Source organism: Dermacentor albipictus, chromosome 3 (genome assembly GCF_038994185.2).
Source record: "Dermacentor albipictus isolate Rhodes 1998 colony chromosome 3, USDA_Dalb.pri_finalv2, whole genome shotgun sequence".
In the NCBI taxonomy this organism is placed as follows: Eukaryota; Metazoa; Arthropoda; class Arachnida; order Ixodida; family Ixodidae; genus Dermacentor; species Dermacentor albipictus.
This window is the reverse complement of record NC_091823.1, coordinates 166798630-166813303: the sequence shown is the minus strand read 5'-3', so window position 1 is coordinate 166813303 and position 14674 is coordinate 166798630. Positions and strand designations below refer to the sequence as shown.

Here is a 14674-nt window from a genome sequence, read left to right as displayed (position 1 = left end):
ATTACTAACACCACCAAATCAAAACTAAGAATATTAGAGAACAGATAACTTTTGTTGCATTTATTCTTCCCGCAAATCAATTCTAAAATTTCTACACATACTTGAGCCATCCGATTCCTGGTCAATCTCCCAGGGTGGGCATGTGCCACTCCGACAACAGACATTACTACCGTTACTATTCAGAATCGTAACCGAATGCCCCGCCACAGTGGCAGCGGCGGCCTGCAGCAGCGTTAGCTGGCCTTGTCGCCGCGATGCCCCACCTGTCCACTAGGTTTTACGCCACAGCTGCCGTTGCTGAGCCGTGCACAGAACCGCCTCCCGGCTTTCGGCGGCAGCGGGGGCCCGCGGAGACCCACGACGCACACACCACCGCAGTATAACAGGTACGTCGCCGTCGGGCTTCGCCGCTGGGCTTTCGCGGCGAATCGCGCGTCGGTCGCTCGAGTGTCGCGATTCGCGCGGCGACGGGCAACCGGAGATCGCTGTCGTCGCTGATTCCAGGACGTAGGGCGAAGCTTGCTGTACGGGCAGTCGGGTGGACACAGCGCTGCTTGTTGCGCGCGTTCCTTGGGGTCTGATTTTTGCCGTTTGTGACGCAGCCGGCGAAGACCGTGCAGTGATAACAGTGGTGACTGTGGTATTTCCAAATCCTAACAACAGTGCACCTCGAGATCTTTCCAACGGACCTGGATATAATTCTATAGTAAGTGCCACAACAACTTTTATTTGAATAGTTGGTAGGTGTCCAGGTCTTTTACGTGAGACGCTGTTGACAGCGATAAGCCGCTGTATGTATCTGCAAATATCCAATAAGTAATTAGTTTTGCTCATTGCTTGTCTAGAATTTCTGGCAGTGATAGCTATCTTCAGCTATAATTTTAGGTGCTTGTGGTGTGAGATGTCCTACGACGCTTTAAGGTTCTTTCAACGTTGTCGCGAGGTGATTTTGCCCTCGATTTTTGTAGAAGACAACTGGCGAAATGCGAAAACACCCGTATACTTAGATTTAGGTGCACGTTAACGAATCCCAGATGGACCAAATTTCCTATGTCTTCCACTACGGCGTGCCTCATAATCGTATCGTGGTTTCGGCACGTAAAATCCCATAATTTTTTCTTTATTTAGACAGACAACCACCGAGGTGTGCCTGGAATCACATGAGCAATGCATAATTAGAAATTCCTAATGTGTGTGTGCAAATCTCCAGCATTCTCCTCAATATGATGTTCGAGAGCACGATACAGAACGCGAATTTCTGCCGTCTCTTCGAACCACAGCATAAAATATTTCATACTTCCTGGCACTGGTTACATTTCAAGACATGATCTGCCCAATTTAAATGCTTCCGTACAAACTACTCTGGCCATATTGGCCCGACGTCGCTTTTCGCATAATATATCCGTAGTTATGTGTGGGCAATGAATGAATGAAAGAAGTGCAGCACTTTGCCAAATCATTTTGCTTTTACCTTTACTGTGTGCATCGACAAACTGTATGTGGCAAAACACGGCAGAGTAACAGTATACTTACGCAGTGGAGGTTAAATTGTGAGAGGGCTTGGCGAAGGGGGTGAGCGTAGCACCGCATTCCCTCGACTGTAAGAATTAGACGTTGAGAGCGAAATAAACTTATATGCTTAGAACAATCTGGAATGCAAGAAAGGTCCAAAAATAAGGGCCTATACTGTTAATTACATACATACATACATACATACATACATACATACATACATACATACATACATACATACATACATACATACATACATACATACATACACATACATACATACATACATACATACATACATACATACATACATACATACATACATACATACATACATACATACATACATACATACATACATACATACATACATACATACATACATACATACATACATACATACATACATACATACATACATACATACATACATACATACATACATACATACATACATACATACATACATACATACATACATACATACATACATACATACATACATACATACATACATACATACATACATACATACATACATACATACATACATACATACATACATACATACATACATACATACATACATACATACATACATACATACACCACGAGCTGCCTATGCATGTATTGGACTCTCGCCTCGGTCACATGGGGTACGTAGTGTTGATTAGAGCATCTCGCGAGCAAGCAGAACTTCAGAAAGCAAAAAGAGAATGCGTTGGAGTGCTTTGGAAACAGGACACAGCGCATAATAAAGACAAGGACACGAGAGAGCGACATGCACACAGCGCACAGCTTTGGAGTGCCATACAGTCAAATAAAAACGTGCCATAGGCACTCAGCACATATCAGTTACAAAGCATCATTCGTCTATGCAGTTTAATGGCACAGCGGCCAGGTCTGAGTAAAAAGCGTTTTTTTTTCTTTTAGACCATACGTATGTAATAATACAAACAGAACAAGGTAAGATGGCGGTACGCCGACTACAAACATTGCATGATCAAAATTTATTGAAAGGCTTTATATAAAATTTGGTACGACTTTAAGATCTTCATGCTGTTGGCGCAAATAATTATTCCTAAGGCACGTTAGTAACCTAGCAGCGACCAACACATGCAATATGCTGGAAGTCTAGATGACAAGATACATTCATGCTTTAAGGAATTAGGTGTGAATTCGCAACGCCACAATTAAGTTGGCAAGTATACATGTACGCCTGAAGGAGCGCTTGCGATGCAGCATGTGGTGCCTGTACAGGGATAACTGGAAATCCAGCAAATGGCGTGCCGGTGTGGGGGTCGATCCAGCAGCCGGCACTGTGAGGGGAATACCGGTTGGGTTGGTGAAAAACGGGCCAGATGGCTACCCTATATCTGCCGCAAGACGTAGGGACACGTAGACATTGTAATCGCGTTCAACAGGAGGCCATTACCACGCCAAATTGAGGAAAGCGAGCGTGGCTGTGCTTTTCCACGGTCTCAGTGCAGATGGCCGAGCATAAAACAGGACTTAGTGCGTTAGTAAAGAAGGCTACCGTATCGTAGCTGATATTTTGACAGCGCAGCGTACCTAATACGGGTATGCAAACCGTAGTTTAAACTTTTAGCGACGGCGCTTTGGCTACCTGAGGGGCGTAGTTGCGTAAGGGGGGCGTATATTTAGCGACTGGTTTCTGGAAGTTCTGCGTGATGACGACATATGCCGGGGGGCCGACTGTTTCGATGCTGTCTTTATTTTGTTTTTTGTTTGTTTGTGTGTTTGTTTGTTTGTTTTATTGTCATCGACTGCAGTCGTTCTCGGCTATTTTTGTTTGCCAGTCTTTGTATTTATGCATGCTGGCCGGTCTCCACTCGATAGTAACACTCGTGCCAACCGTACGCACGTGGTGTTTCACTCTAAAAGCATCTTCATCGTTAGCCGCTTTCACTCCATGCTGATTTGCGGCAGTATACAGTATGAGCAATTTTCGCACTAAATATATCTCGTCTGTCGAAAGTATAAGTTATAAGTTATAAATATAAATATAAGTTATAAGTTGCACCATATCGCGACACACGCACCAATCGGAGCAGCATATATCACAGAAAAAAGTGAATTGGTTATATTAACGGCTTACCTGTGTCCTACCAAGCACATACACATCTGCTCTTCTGTCACACACACGCACACGCACGCACGCACGCACACGCGCGCGCGCACACACACACACACACAGTAAGTAGAGTTCAAGCGTGTGTACGGCTTGTTTAAGCATCTTGATTAACTAGTGAAGAAGAAGATCGGAGAGCACAAGATCCTTGCATGACCATGCACAATATACAGTGTGATCATTTTTAATTTCAAGAAATTTTTAAAGATCACCTATGGCAGATCGCGCAATTCTTGTCCTTGAGTTGGATTATTCATAGAGGCGGCTATTAATAGCACGTGAACATGAAACACATATTCAACTACTTAATTAGGATTTACTGATTTGAACTTCGTAATTAATTACTTTACGTCACAAATTGCAATTTACGAGTTGCAGCCGGTGAGTCTGAGAGACTCATCCACTTGAAATAAATTCCCAGGATGAGATCAGTTTCGAGATATTTTTTCCCAAAGTGTGGGATGAAATGCACGTGCGTTCCAGTTACTTTCGTGCTTAAATACGTGAAAGAGCGTTTTGTTAAAAACAAGGGAATAAAAACTGTGCATTTTTACGAGGCATTCGATGAGGCACATATTTGAACAGGTGTCATTCTGCAAATTCATTCGAAGTGAATTCGCATGCAAGCTCACCAGCTACAATTCGTATTTGGCCACATGTGCTGTAAAGTAAATAATTTGCAAGTTAGTTAGTGAATGTTTGTTAATGAAGGGAATTTATTTCCATTTCTCGTGCCACTAACGTACGCCCCTCAGAATAATCGAGCGCATTTTACGTTATTTGAAACAGGCGATGTTTAAAGAAATCTGTAACGCTTAAAAATGATCACCCCGTATGCTTACAATATTTACATGGTTCACAACAAACAAGCCAGTAGGAGCGTCTACATGGTGCTGCCATAGGGGAAGTGCGCAGTGCTACACATGCAAAGAAGGGATGCCGCCACCATGCACAGTGTGAGCACCGCGGCATCGAAGCACAAACGCTAAGGGCGCCAACGCGGAGATCTTCTTCTCCTCCTCCGGCGCTCGCTTCCCTCGCGGCGACACGCATAACCTCGTCGACTTCACAGGCGGGCCACCTACGCTAATGCGTAAAAAATATGTCCTGTCGCTGGACGGAGGTGCTTCTCCCCCTTCGCCGCCTGAGTCGGCGAAAGGTACCAACTTTGCGAGTACAAGTGAACACGCAGTGAGTAAAGCCGATAAGCATGGCTGCCGTGTTTCCTACAGTTCACCATATGTCTCGCAAATTCTCCCTATCAAGGAATTCGCATCAGCGCTATAGAGTATTCTGGAAACAAAAACAAAGCGGCTCCCTGGTTAAGCGCAAGACTTCACAGGTTATGCATGGCTGGCGTCGCTGTCTCGTTTTAGGGGGTTCGATTATCACGCGATAACACTGCGCAGATGTGCTTCGCTGTGTCGCACATCTTTCGTGGCTGGAATGTGCCCGTTGTCTGAGTCAGTTATATTTCGTAACGCGATCAATATGCAATACTATCACTGCTTACCATTTTGAAGTGTAGCAAAAAGGAAAAAAAAAAACGGATCACAAAGGAAGACGAAGCACACACACAACCTCCTTTTCTCTTGTGCTGCGTTGTTTTTCTTTCTTTCTTCGCTTTTCACTTTTTTTTCCTTTTCTTTTCTTTTGCGCTTTTCAATATGATCCCGCTATACCAAGGGATCAATTTTTTTATTTTGCTCAATTACAATCAATGTTGCAGTGACCTTTCAAAATATGAGCCACTGACGCCTCTCTTCCTCCGCTTTCCCATATGGCTGTGTTAAAAAAAAAAGGCGATCGACAATTAAAACTGACTTCATTTAAATACTCTTACATGCAATGAATGAAATACAAACGGGAAGAAGAGAAAAAAGCATGACGTTACCGATAGTTGGCGAATATACCGGTACAAGCGTAGCGGGGCCCGGCGGTTGGGTGCGGGGGGGTATGGACTTCTGTTTTTGCGTTGTTTGGCTGTTGTTTACATCGCATACCGTGTCAAGTGTTCCCGCAAAACCAGCGATTATCCAATTCATCGCTTATGCTAGGCATGGCAAAGTGTGGTCTTTTTTTTTTTATTTTTCAATGTCGAGCGCATTTGACCCAGATTTAGCAGACGGCGGAAGTTGCGTAGCTTCTCAGCGGCGTCTGCACTGCTGGCTTCCCTCACGAGGCAACTCTTGCGCGTCCCTGGTGAGAGCGATCGATTAGGCGGGATCCTTGCGTTGCCCTTCGTGCGGTGCGGCTGAGAGAAAGGGGGCACGCGAAATGGCGTCTGGAGCTGCGAGACTTGGCGCCCAAGGTCGCAGGCGAGGTGCAATGCGGAAGAAAATGCGGGGGAAGGGGCGGGGCGGCGAAAGGACGTGCTTTTCCTGGAATATGTGGTTGCTTACATATATTGCGAATGTACACATATTGTGTAAAGAAGCTTACTTATTTACTTATTTATTTATTTATTTATTTATTTATTTATTTATTTATTTATTTATTTATTGTAACGAATCGAAACAATGCAGCGGCCTTCGCAGAAGTCGAGGCACAGCGTTCCAGCGTTCCGGAGTTATATGGGCAACCTGGGATGGTCGAGCGTGCACACAAAGCTCCGCGGACGAGCGTTCTTGCATATATACCGCGCAGTCGAGATCACACGTAACCACGGCGGCGGCAGCGCGAACCCGAGACTTCGCGTCTAGCACGCAGAACGCCATGTGGACTCTGTGCGACCGCCACAGTGGGCGGTCGGTGTTCTCCGAACGCGTCAGCGCGCGCTTTATACACAGTCCCATGGCATCGTGTTCGTTTCATCCTTTCTATTCACCGTCTTCTCACGTATCACGCAGCAAAAGAAAACACAGCATTGCATTGCGGGAGTATTTTTCTTTCCTTTCTTTTTTTTTCCCCACGCGGCTTTGTATTGTATATGGTGCAAATGTGTCTGAAAGAAAACGAATTAAAAAAGAAACGAACCAGGAATAAAACAGTGGGCTGCCGTCTGAGAGCAATGTTTCCCACCAGTTTACCGCTAACATTTGCAAAGTACTATTTTAGCTTAGAAGCCGGCTTCCTGATTGCATAAATAACGCATCTCTTTGTACTAGTTCAACGCTGCGCGGCAACGTGTGTGTTGTAGCAGGCTAATAATTGACCCTCTCTAATACCGAAAAATGCGTCGTTACACCGTGAGGCGACTTGGAAAGTGAGAAAAATCGCAATGAAGAAAGACGGGGGCCGACGCCGCCTTGAGGTTCCCCCAACAGCTGTTCATGACGTCGTGAATTATGAGAGCGTTTCCTTGTTCCTAGTTCATTTGTTATTGGCAAACTGGACCACATTTTATTCCGAAGTAACCAAACACTAAACATAGCAAGTTTCAATAATTTCTACGGCGGCTCAAATGCGCAAATTGGTAACAAAATAATATGTTCAAATCCGTTACGTCACACTGACGCGCCGGCACTGGAGTTTCGGCGCCAGATTGAAACGTCGAAACTTTGACCTTTGTTTTCTGTTGTAATAATAAGCATACATCGCGGCGACATTTACGAAACTCGTGTTTCAGAATAATGATTTATCACTGTAAATTAATTTAGTGTTTGTATTTAGTGTTCCGTTGAGGGCCTTGCCCTCGATGACGATTCTGCGGAAGAGGGCCGCAAATCGGCTCGTCCGAGGCGGCTACAATAATATTGTGCAACTTTGGTGCAGCTTTATTGTGCAACTGCTGCGCTATTTAGATCACGTGCCCTCATTCGACCATAGGCGTATACGACGCCTATCTTTATTTTTTCGTCGCTGCGATAGAGGATAGCACCGACGCCTACAGCGCGAAGCTCGAGTTCCTTTCTTTATGGAATTTCACCCCGCGTGACTCCTTATCGTTGTCGTAAAGATGCAAACGACCTCCGCCGAGGAGCGCAGCGCCGGGTTGTTCGTGCAGTTCCGTGTGCGCGCTGGAACTTTCGCGGACAAGAGTGGTCTTTAGCAGGACCTTGTGGCGGGCTAGTTTGTTCATAGCTTTAGACGCTTCTTATAACTGCGCGAAAATAGAGGACTCAAGAAAGAAACGCACACTACACTACGAGCACAGAACTCGAGGACTCAATAATGACGCACACACCACACCACAAGCGCAGTGCTGCGCTCGTCGTGTAATGTGTGTTTCTTTCTTGTGTCCTCGTTTTTTCGCGCAGTTATAAGAAGCGTCTAAAGAGTGGTCTGACGTGCTACTTGCTAGCTCCACGTCTCTGATTGCAACAGCGTAAGAGCCTGCGAAAGCGGCCGATAAAGAAGTGACACGCCACTGACGTGGACACATCGGGGAGGGTATACATTATTGTCAAAGGTAATAAGGAAGACGCCAACTACAGATGACAAACCAAAAATAATAACAATACTACGCGTAACGTGCCATATCTTCATTTCTTTAAATAGCGTCCTCCTTTCAACCCCTTGACAATGTATAATCTCTGCCAAATCAATTCTCATCAAACTCTTGTCCGCGTACAGTTTATTGGTTTATATTGCAATGACGTCACTTAGTGTCTTCTGGTCATGCGTCCGCCATTAACAAGAGCACAGGTCGTGAGGGAGTCGTGGTGCCACTTCTTTCCTTATGGCCCTGAGGCGGATGGTATGCTCCGTTTACTTTGCCTTGTAGTTACGCGCCAAGGTTTTCGCGAAGCAGAATTGTTCAGAAGTTAGGTCCCACATGATCGGTGATTTTGTCGCAGCGACGCAGGTTCAGCTCAAAGCAATAATTGCCCTGCGCGGAGGCGTCACTACGCGCATCAACTCTCATTTTCTGCGGAAGCCGCAGGCAATGCGAGACGGCTGCCAGATGTCACATGTGTTCGCATTAGAAATAATTTTGTCGTGTCAACTGGTTCCAAAGTACAGTGCCAGACCAACGGACACAATTCAGAAGTCTTCTGATCGTTCGGGAATTATTACTGAAATATCCGAAAATTTAAATACGATTCCAGTAGTTCTTGCTATTCGATTAATGTTCGATTTGATAATGTAATTTCGAAAATTGTTCAACAGTGAAATTTGCTCGTGTGCTGTAAGCGGTAATAAACATTTGTTCCAGTGAAGAGGGAGAAGGACCGATTCAATTAGACACTGTTCCCCATGACACTAATGCAGAAGAATCGCGTTTGCTCTGCAGACACACCCGTTCCAGATCAAGTGCATGGACGATATCACCTCTGCACAGTAGTTTCCATTCGCCGAATAAGCATGCCCTGCCTTTGGCAGCTTGTTGCCAAAGGCGAGCTCCTTGTATCCATTCAGGCAAAGGAATCATTATTTGGCCAATTTCACTATCTTTGGATCCTTTAAAATGACATGCGCTGCGGTAATATTGCACTTAGCTCCTTAAACATTGCTACGTTACATACATCGAGTGACGCACTGCTCGTTCGATTTATTATTGTCAGTGTCACTGCTGCATCACACACGACTTTGATCAAAGTACAGATTTTTCTTTGAAAGCTTCTCAAATTGCCTAAAATCCAATATATCTATCAATTAATCACCCTTCAATTCCTTTCCCTATATGTGAGGACAGAGCTGGCCACAAAACGAAAGTGTTATAAGCAGCTCGACCGGGCAGACACCCCTACAATGACAGCAGAAGCGGGCACAAGATTTATGAAACATCTTCGGCGCAAAAGAAAGAAGTCGAACTATGGACATGAGATTCTCTAAATACTCACTACTACCAGGCAACTAACACAATCGTTCGCTCTTGCGTCGTTCACAATATTGATGGCTACAAAAAAAGAAAAGAAATTCACACCAGTTAGTCTTCATGTTAAAAATCAGGCATGACTCCATTGGCAAATGCCAAGTTATCACAAAAGAGCCCGTTTTTTTGACGGACGGGCTTCATACAACCTTTATGATATGTATATTTGTTTAATAATTGGTAATATCCGATGTTCAGTTCGATATTGAAACGTCGCGTTTATCGAACGTTCGTGTTCGTGTTCAATTCGAAAATTTTGCTATTTGCACAGCCCTAATAATCATAGATCCATGCTTATCCTCAATGACAGGTCTCACGAATCTTCAAATACAGCAGCCTAACAAAGCTTACCGGCCGGCCATCTTGGCGCAAGGAGCAATTAACAATGCTTTGCTAAGCTTGCCTTGTCACTGAGCATATTGTCGACTGGGTCGTATGAAAGCTCATGAAATCATGTGTTTTTGGCGCCTAGCTGCAATCATGTGAAGTGTTTGATATTGCCTGGTTGTTGCCGGCTACTTTCTGAAATGTGGAGCTTTGTGCACATCAGGGCTGTGATTGTGTCAGAGGTTCAGTAACAACAAAGCGCGATGCGTAAACACCTCCGGGAACTTAAATGGCACCGCAACGTAGAGTCATCGTTTCGACGAGATTTGCCAGGACCACAAGGTTTCTATTTGAGCCTGACGAAAAGAAACTGCACTGCCGAAATTCCCCAGTTCATTTGTATCAGGGAAAATGGTACCTGCAGTGGTTATGGTGAAGCCTAGTACGAGGTCAAATCAGAAAGCCTTTGACACAATTTTTTGTTAGCCAATATAAGGTACATACAGGTAATTACAAATATTACCTACTAACCCACCTACCTTACACTATTTTCCACACAGTCCCCACACCGGTTCATGCATTTGTCCCATCGCAGCATTAAATTTCAGATGCCCCTGTAGTCAGTGAGCGACGCACGCGGCCTCCCCGAACGCTTATTGTCCTGCAAGTTTTCACGGCCTTTTGCGAACTCGCAACACCACCGCGTCGCACTTCTCAAAGCAAGACACCCCATACGTAGGAGGCATTTCCCTGTGGATTTCGATGGGCGTTCTGCTTGTTCGCCATAGAAAACGAACGCCATTTCAATGCTCGTAGGCCGTAGATGTGGGAAGCACAACCTCCATCTTCAAAAATGACAGCAGCGCCGAGCCGCGGAGCTACCGGCAGATGAGTCCGGACCCGTCCGTGAGAGGTCCACCGCTGGGAATGGATATGTTGAATTCGCATTTACAGCCGTAATTTGGCTAAAAAAAAGTAAACGCGAAGACTTTCAGATTCGCCCTCGTAGTATACCAGAAGGAAAAGACGTTTTCAACTGAACATCCACAATCCACAAATGACGTTTTTTTGTTGTTGTTGTTGTTTGTATTGCGAATGTGAGCCTGGCCGGGCGTTTGGAATAACTTTACATTTGAATGGGTCTAAATTTAAATGATTCGGTTAAATATGATGGTGCATCACAGTAACTACAGCTTACTGATAGTAGTTGTTCAGCCCTACGTGCTAGCATAGTGACTTGGCAAGCTATAAACGCAATTTCCTCCTTGCGCCGGCATATCTAATGTCATAGGTTGACCGGGAAGTTTCATGAAAAGAGTAGTAGGAAACCTGAACATTTCACAGAAACTAAATATGCCAGCGCAGTAGACGCCCTTCTTGTTCACCCACTGTACATCACCTCAACTATCCACCTTCCTCTGAACTCTTCTTTCATTGCCATGAAAGATAAGAAAACGTTGCCAAAAACAATTGATTAAGGCTACTCCTTTGCATGGGAGAAATGCAGAAATACATTTCAAGTAACACAATTCGTGAATCTTGATTATGGACCAACGAGTCTGCCGAAACTCTTGGGACCATGGCTAAGAGCTACTCTTCAAAAACGTAGCCTTTTTTATCTTTAAATATTGTCAATAAATATTAGGATAAACGGTACATGAATATTTTTTACGCAGAAAATTACATAATGCATTCATTGTGTGTAGTCCTGTAACAGTAATCAGTGTCAACTTACCTCTTTTGTGTTACATTGTTCATCTGCAGTGTGTCAAAGTGCTTACGACATCTTAAACTGAATTTGTCTGTGGCGACACTTCTTGCCTTGAGGATTTCTTTTAATGATAATTTGTAATGTTTCTGGTAGCGTTTACTCTCTATTGTTTCAATCTCTATAGTCATCTACGGGTATACCGCTTTGCCTTCTTATAAACTTTTCCTTTTGTACATGTAAAACCTGTGCGGTAAATTTAAGGAAGTATTTGTCGAGCCTATTTATTTTCTTATATTTCGTTCTCTTTGTTCTTGCATATTTCTGCACAAATTTTAACAAGTAGCACATATATATTTATACCCAACATTCGAGAATCCGTCTGTGGTCATCCGCGTATATGTTGTCTACAGACACAAAAACGATGCAGTCAGCTATTTTTTTAACTCCTTGGCGTCATACAGCCGCTCCCGGGCCATGTTTTGGGTGCGAAGGCCAACACGACAAACTGTGAGCGTAATTTTCACAAGTAGAACCAATTTTATTTTCTTTGCCAAATGAACGGAACAAGATTCTTGAAAGAATACTTCCCCAATCTCACCTGATAAAAGTGGCTCTGCGGTGCCACCCTCACCTTAAAATTTATTTCAAAGCTCCGTTGAGCTCACTGGCATGCACAGCCCCTTACGCCCTCGCAAGCCCTGCGGCGAACTTTATTTTGTTGTTCGAAACTGTTTTATTTCGCGCTGTACGTCGACCTTTCGCTAACGAAGCAGGACAGGTGCGTTGTGTGCATTGCGCGGTGCCGGCTATCTGGGCCGACGGGGAGAGCTGCGCAATCGCATCCACGGTCGTGCAGGCGCAGTGCATATGTTCGAACCGCGGCAGCTGCTGTCGCCATGGATCGCTTGGCATTTGGCTTGTTTTAAACAAAGCGCCCACGCTGTTTCCTGTAGTGAGTAGTAGTTGCACTGCAAGCTTTCTGCAGCCATCCCCTTGTTACCCTGGGGACCGTTCTTCTTGGTGATAATGATACGTAGAAAAGAAAAGCTATTCATTGTTTAAATAATGTTCGCTATTCACGTGCGACAATACCACTATGCGAAGAAAACAATATAATCAACATGAAAGGTGTTCACACATAAGATTTTGTATATGGAAAAGCCATGAAATTCTTAGGGAATATATCCTTGTAGAACACCCGAGCACACTTGTAACTCCAGGATCGAAAAAGAATGGATGAGAAAGCACCATCGAACAAATTATTTCACAGAAGCCCCGAGGAACAACGGCCCTGTGTAAGTAACGCACATCGAAAAATGCACGAATAAGGATACATCAATATCACACGCTGGCAACGGGTGACGTTTTCTTGTGTGAAACGTTTTACTTGCCTGTTTTGCAAGTATAATTGTTTTCTGTTTGTTTACCTCTGAAGAATGCAATTACATGTAGATAGAAACCTTAATAAGTCGTCTATGAGCACCTTTCTTATTCCTTATTGTTAAGCTTTATTTTGTACGCGTATGCGATTTCTTCCAACGAGGTGCCTGCGTCGTTGCACACGTGACTAATGTTGAAGCCAAGCCGTGATTTATTAAGTCGGTAGCGTTCATGTCATTTCGATGGTGTAAAGGTAAGTATAGGCTAGTGAACACGCGTTCCGAGGTGCTACAGGGGGCTCTGTATGGTGCTGCCATCGCAGTGGTCGGATGCGCAGCTTTGTGGGTCAATTCACCCGGGGATTACTACACGCTGTCATAGCTTCTCTTACATCTTGTCAACGTGCAGGTGTCTGTGTGGCTTGGATGAAGCTGGATTTAGAGACTGTCCATGTAGTAGGGTCGACTTCATGGTTAACAAACCATAGCCTGGCAACGTCCGATAGGTAAAAAATTGCGTTGCTCATCTTGGTATTGTCATTCCATTTATCATGAACACTAACTGGCTCGTAGGAAGAGACACAATCTTCCACGTCTTTGTCGTCTGTGCCGGTGAAGGAATCTCGTTGGCGCAAGACACCTGCAGATACCAGGGTGGATGAGGCAGTCGGAGGAGCGGCACTTGCGTCGTCGGTCAGGACGGGGGTAGCGTCTTTCTTGTGCCTATCCCAGAAACAGTGCTGTCTCACTATAAGTGCCACTACAGTCATTGGTTATGTGCAACTGGGACCACTGGGTATAGAATGCCTGTGATGATGATCATAATTATAATGCATATGGCAGTCATTATAACGACTATGATGATAACTGTTGGCAAAAATTTGGAAGGCGATTCAACCTGGTCGATACAAGAAATAGACCAGCAACGGCGGCACTACATATAAATGGTGCATAGTGTGTAGGACTATAGTGGGCCGATAAATTCAATAACCACTTCTTCAACGCGGGCGCAACATTTACACCGAGCATACCTAGCTCGGACCCGGTAACATATCTAAGATCCAGCAATTCTGCTTTTCTATCGCCTTGTTGTGAGAGTGAAGTATTCAACTTGATTTCTTCCCTTGGTAATGACAGTGCCCCCGGTGCTAACAATATTTAAGTTAAGGCCATTAAGAAGCTGCTTACAGCATCACGAACCCCCTCACTCATATATGCTACGATATGCTTAGCAATGGACCTGATTAGATGACTGTAGCATGCGTTTGTGCCATATTTAATGGGAGGGGGGCAGGTATTATTAACATAAACGACTGTACGCCTATATCGGTCCTTTCTGTATTTGCTGAAATTTCGGGAAAAATCATTACCTATCGCATAATCAGATTGCTCAACAATCATAATATACCCTCAGACAACTAATTTTGATTTCAGAGAAACCAAAATACTAAGTTTGGGCTACTGCAAGCGCAGGAAAATCTTAGACCATATAGAGAAAAAGATGCTATTTCTTTTCAGATTCAGGCAAAGCTTCCAATTCTTTCAATCATACCATTCTTTTATGAAAGATGCAACATTATGCAATCATAGGGATAGCACACGATTTAATTAGCAGTCGCCTGAACAATGTGTCAGAACACTGTTTTCACTGTTCTTTTTCTGTGATTTCAAACGCGCACATGTCCCCCAGGGAGCCATCTTGGGTCCTCTCCTGCATTTACAATAATTATATGATTAATATACCGCACACAAGCGACATCATCATTCACACGGACGATACTGAAGTTTTTGTTACAGGATCCAGCTTGCCCGCGATACAAGATACAGCTAATGAT

At 44.3% G+C, this 14674-nt stretch overlaps 1 protein-coding gene across 2 annotated transcripts in view; it reads left to right on the top strand.

Moving 5' to 3' along the window:
- The first annotated feature begins 227 nt into the window (after window positions 1–227).
- The window catches only part of LOC139057653 (probable D-lactate dehydrogenase, mitochondrial), a 70225-nt gene continuing 55778 nt past the window's right edge, over window positions 228–14674 (top strand). The window contains exon 1 of one of the 2 annotated variants that reach the window (XM_070536263.1): window positions 228–386. The gene's annotated coding sequence lies outside the window, so the exon portion shown is untranslated. Of the gene's footprint in view, window positions 387–483; window positions 707–14674 lie in introns of those variants that run through there. The other variant, XM_070536265.1, reaches the window with a different exon arrangement.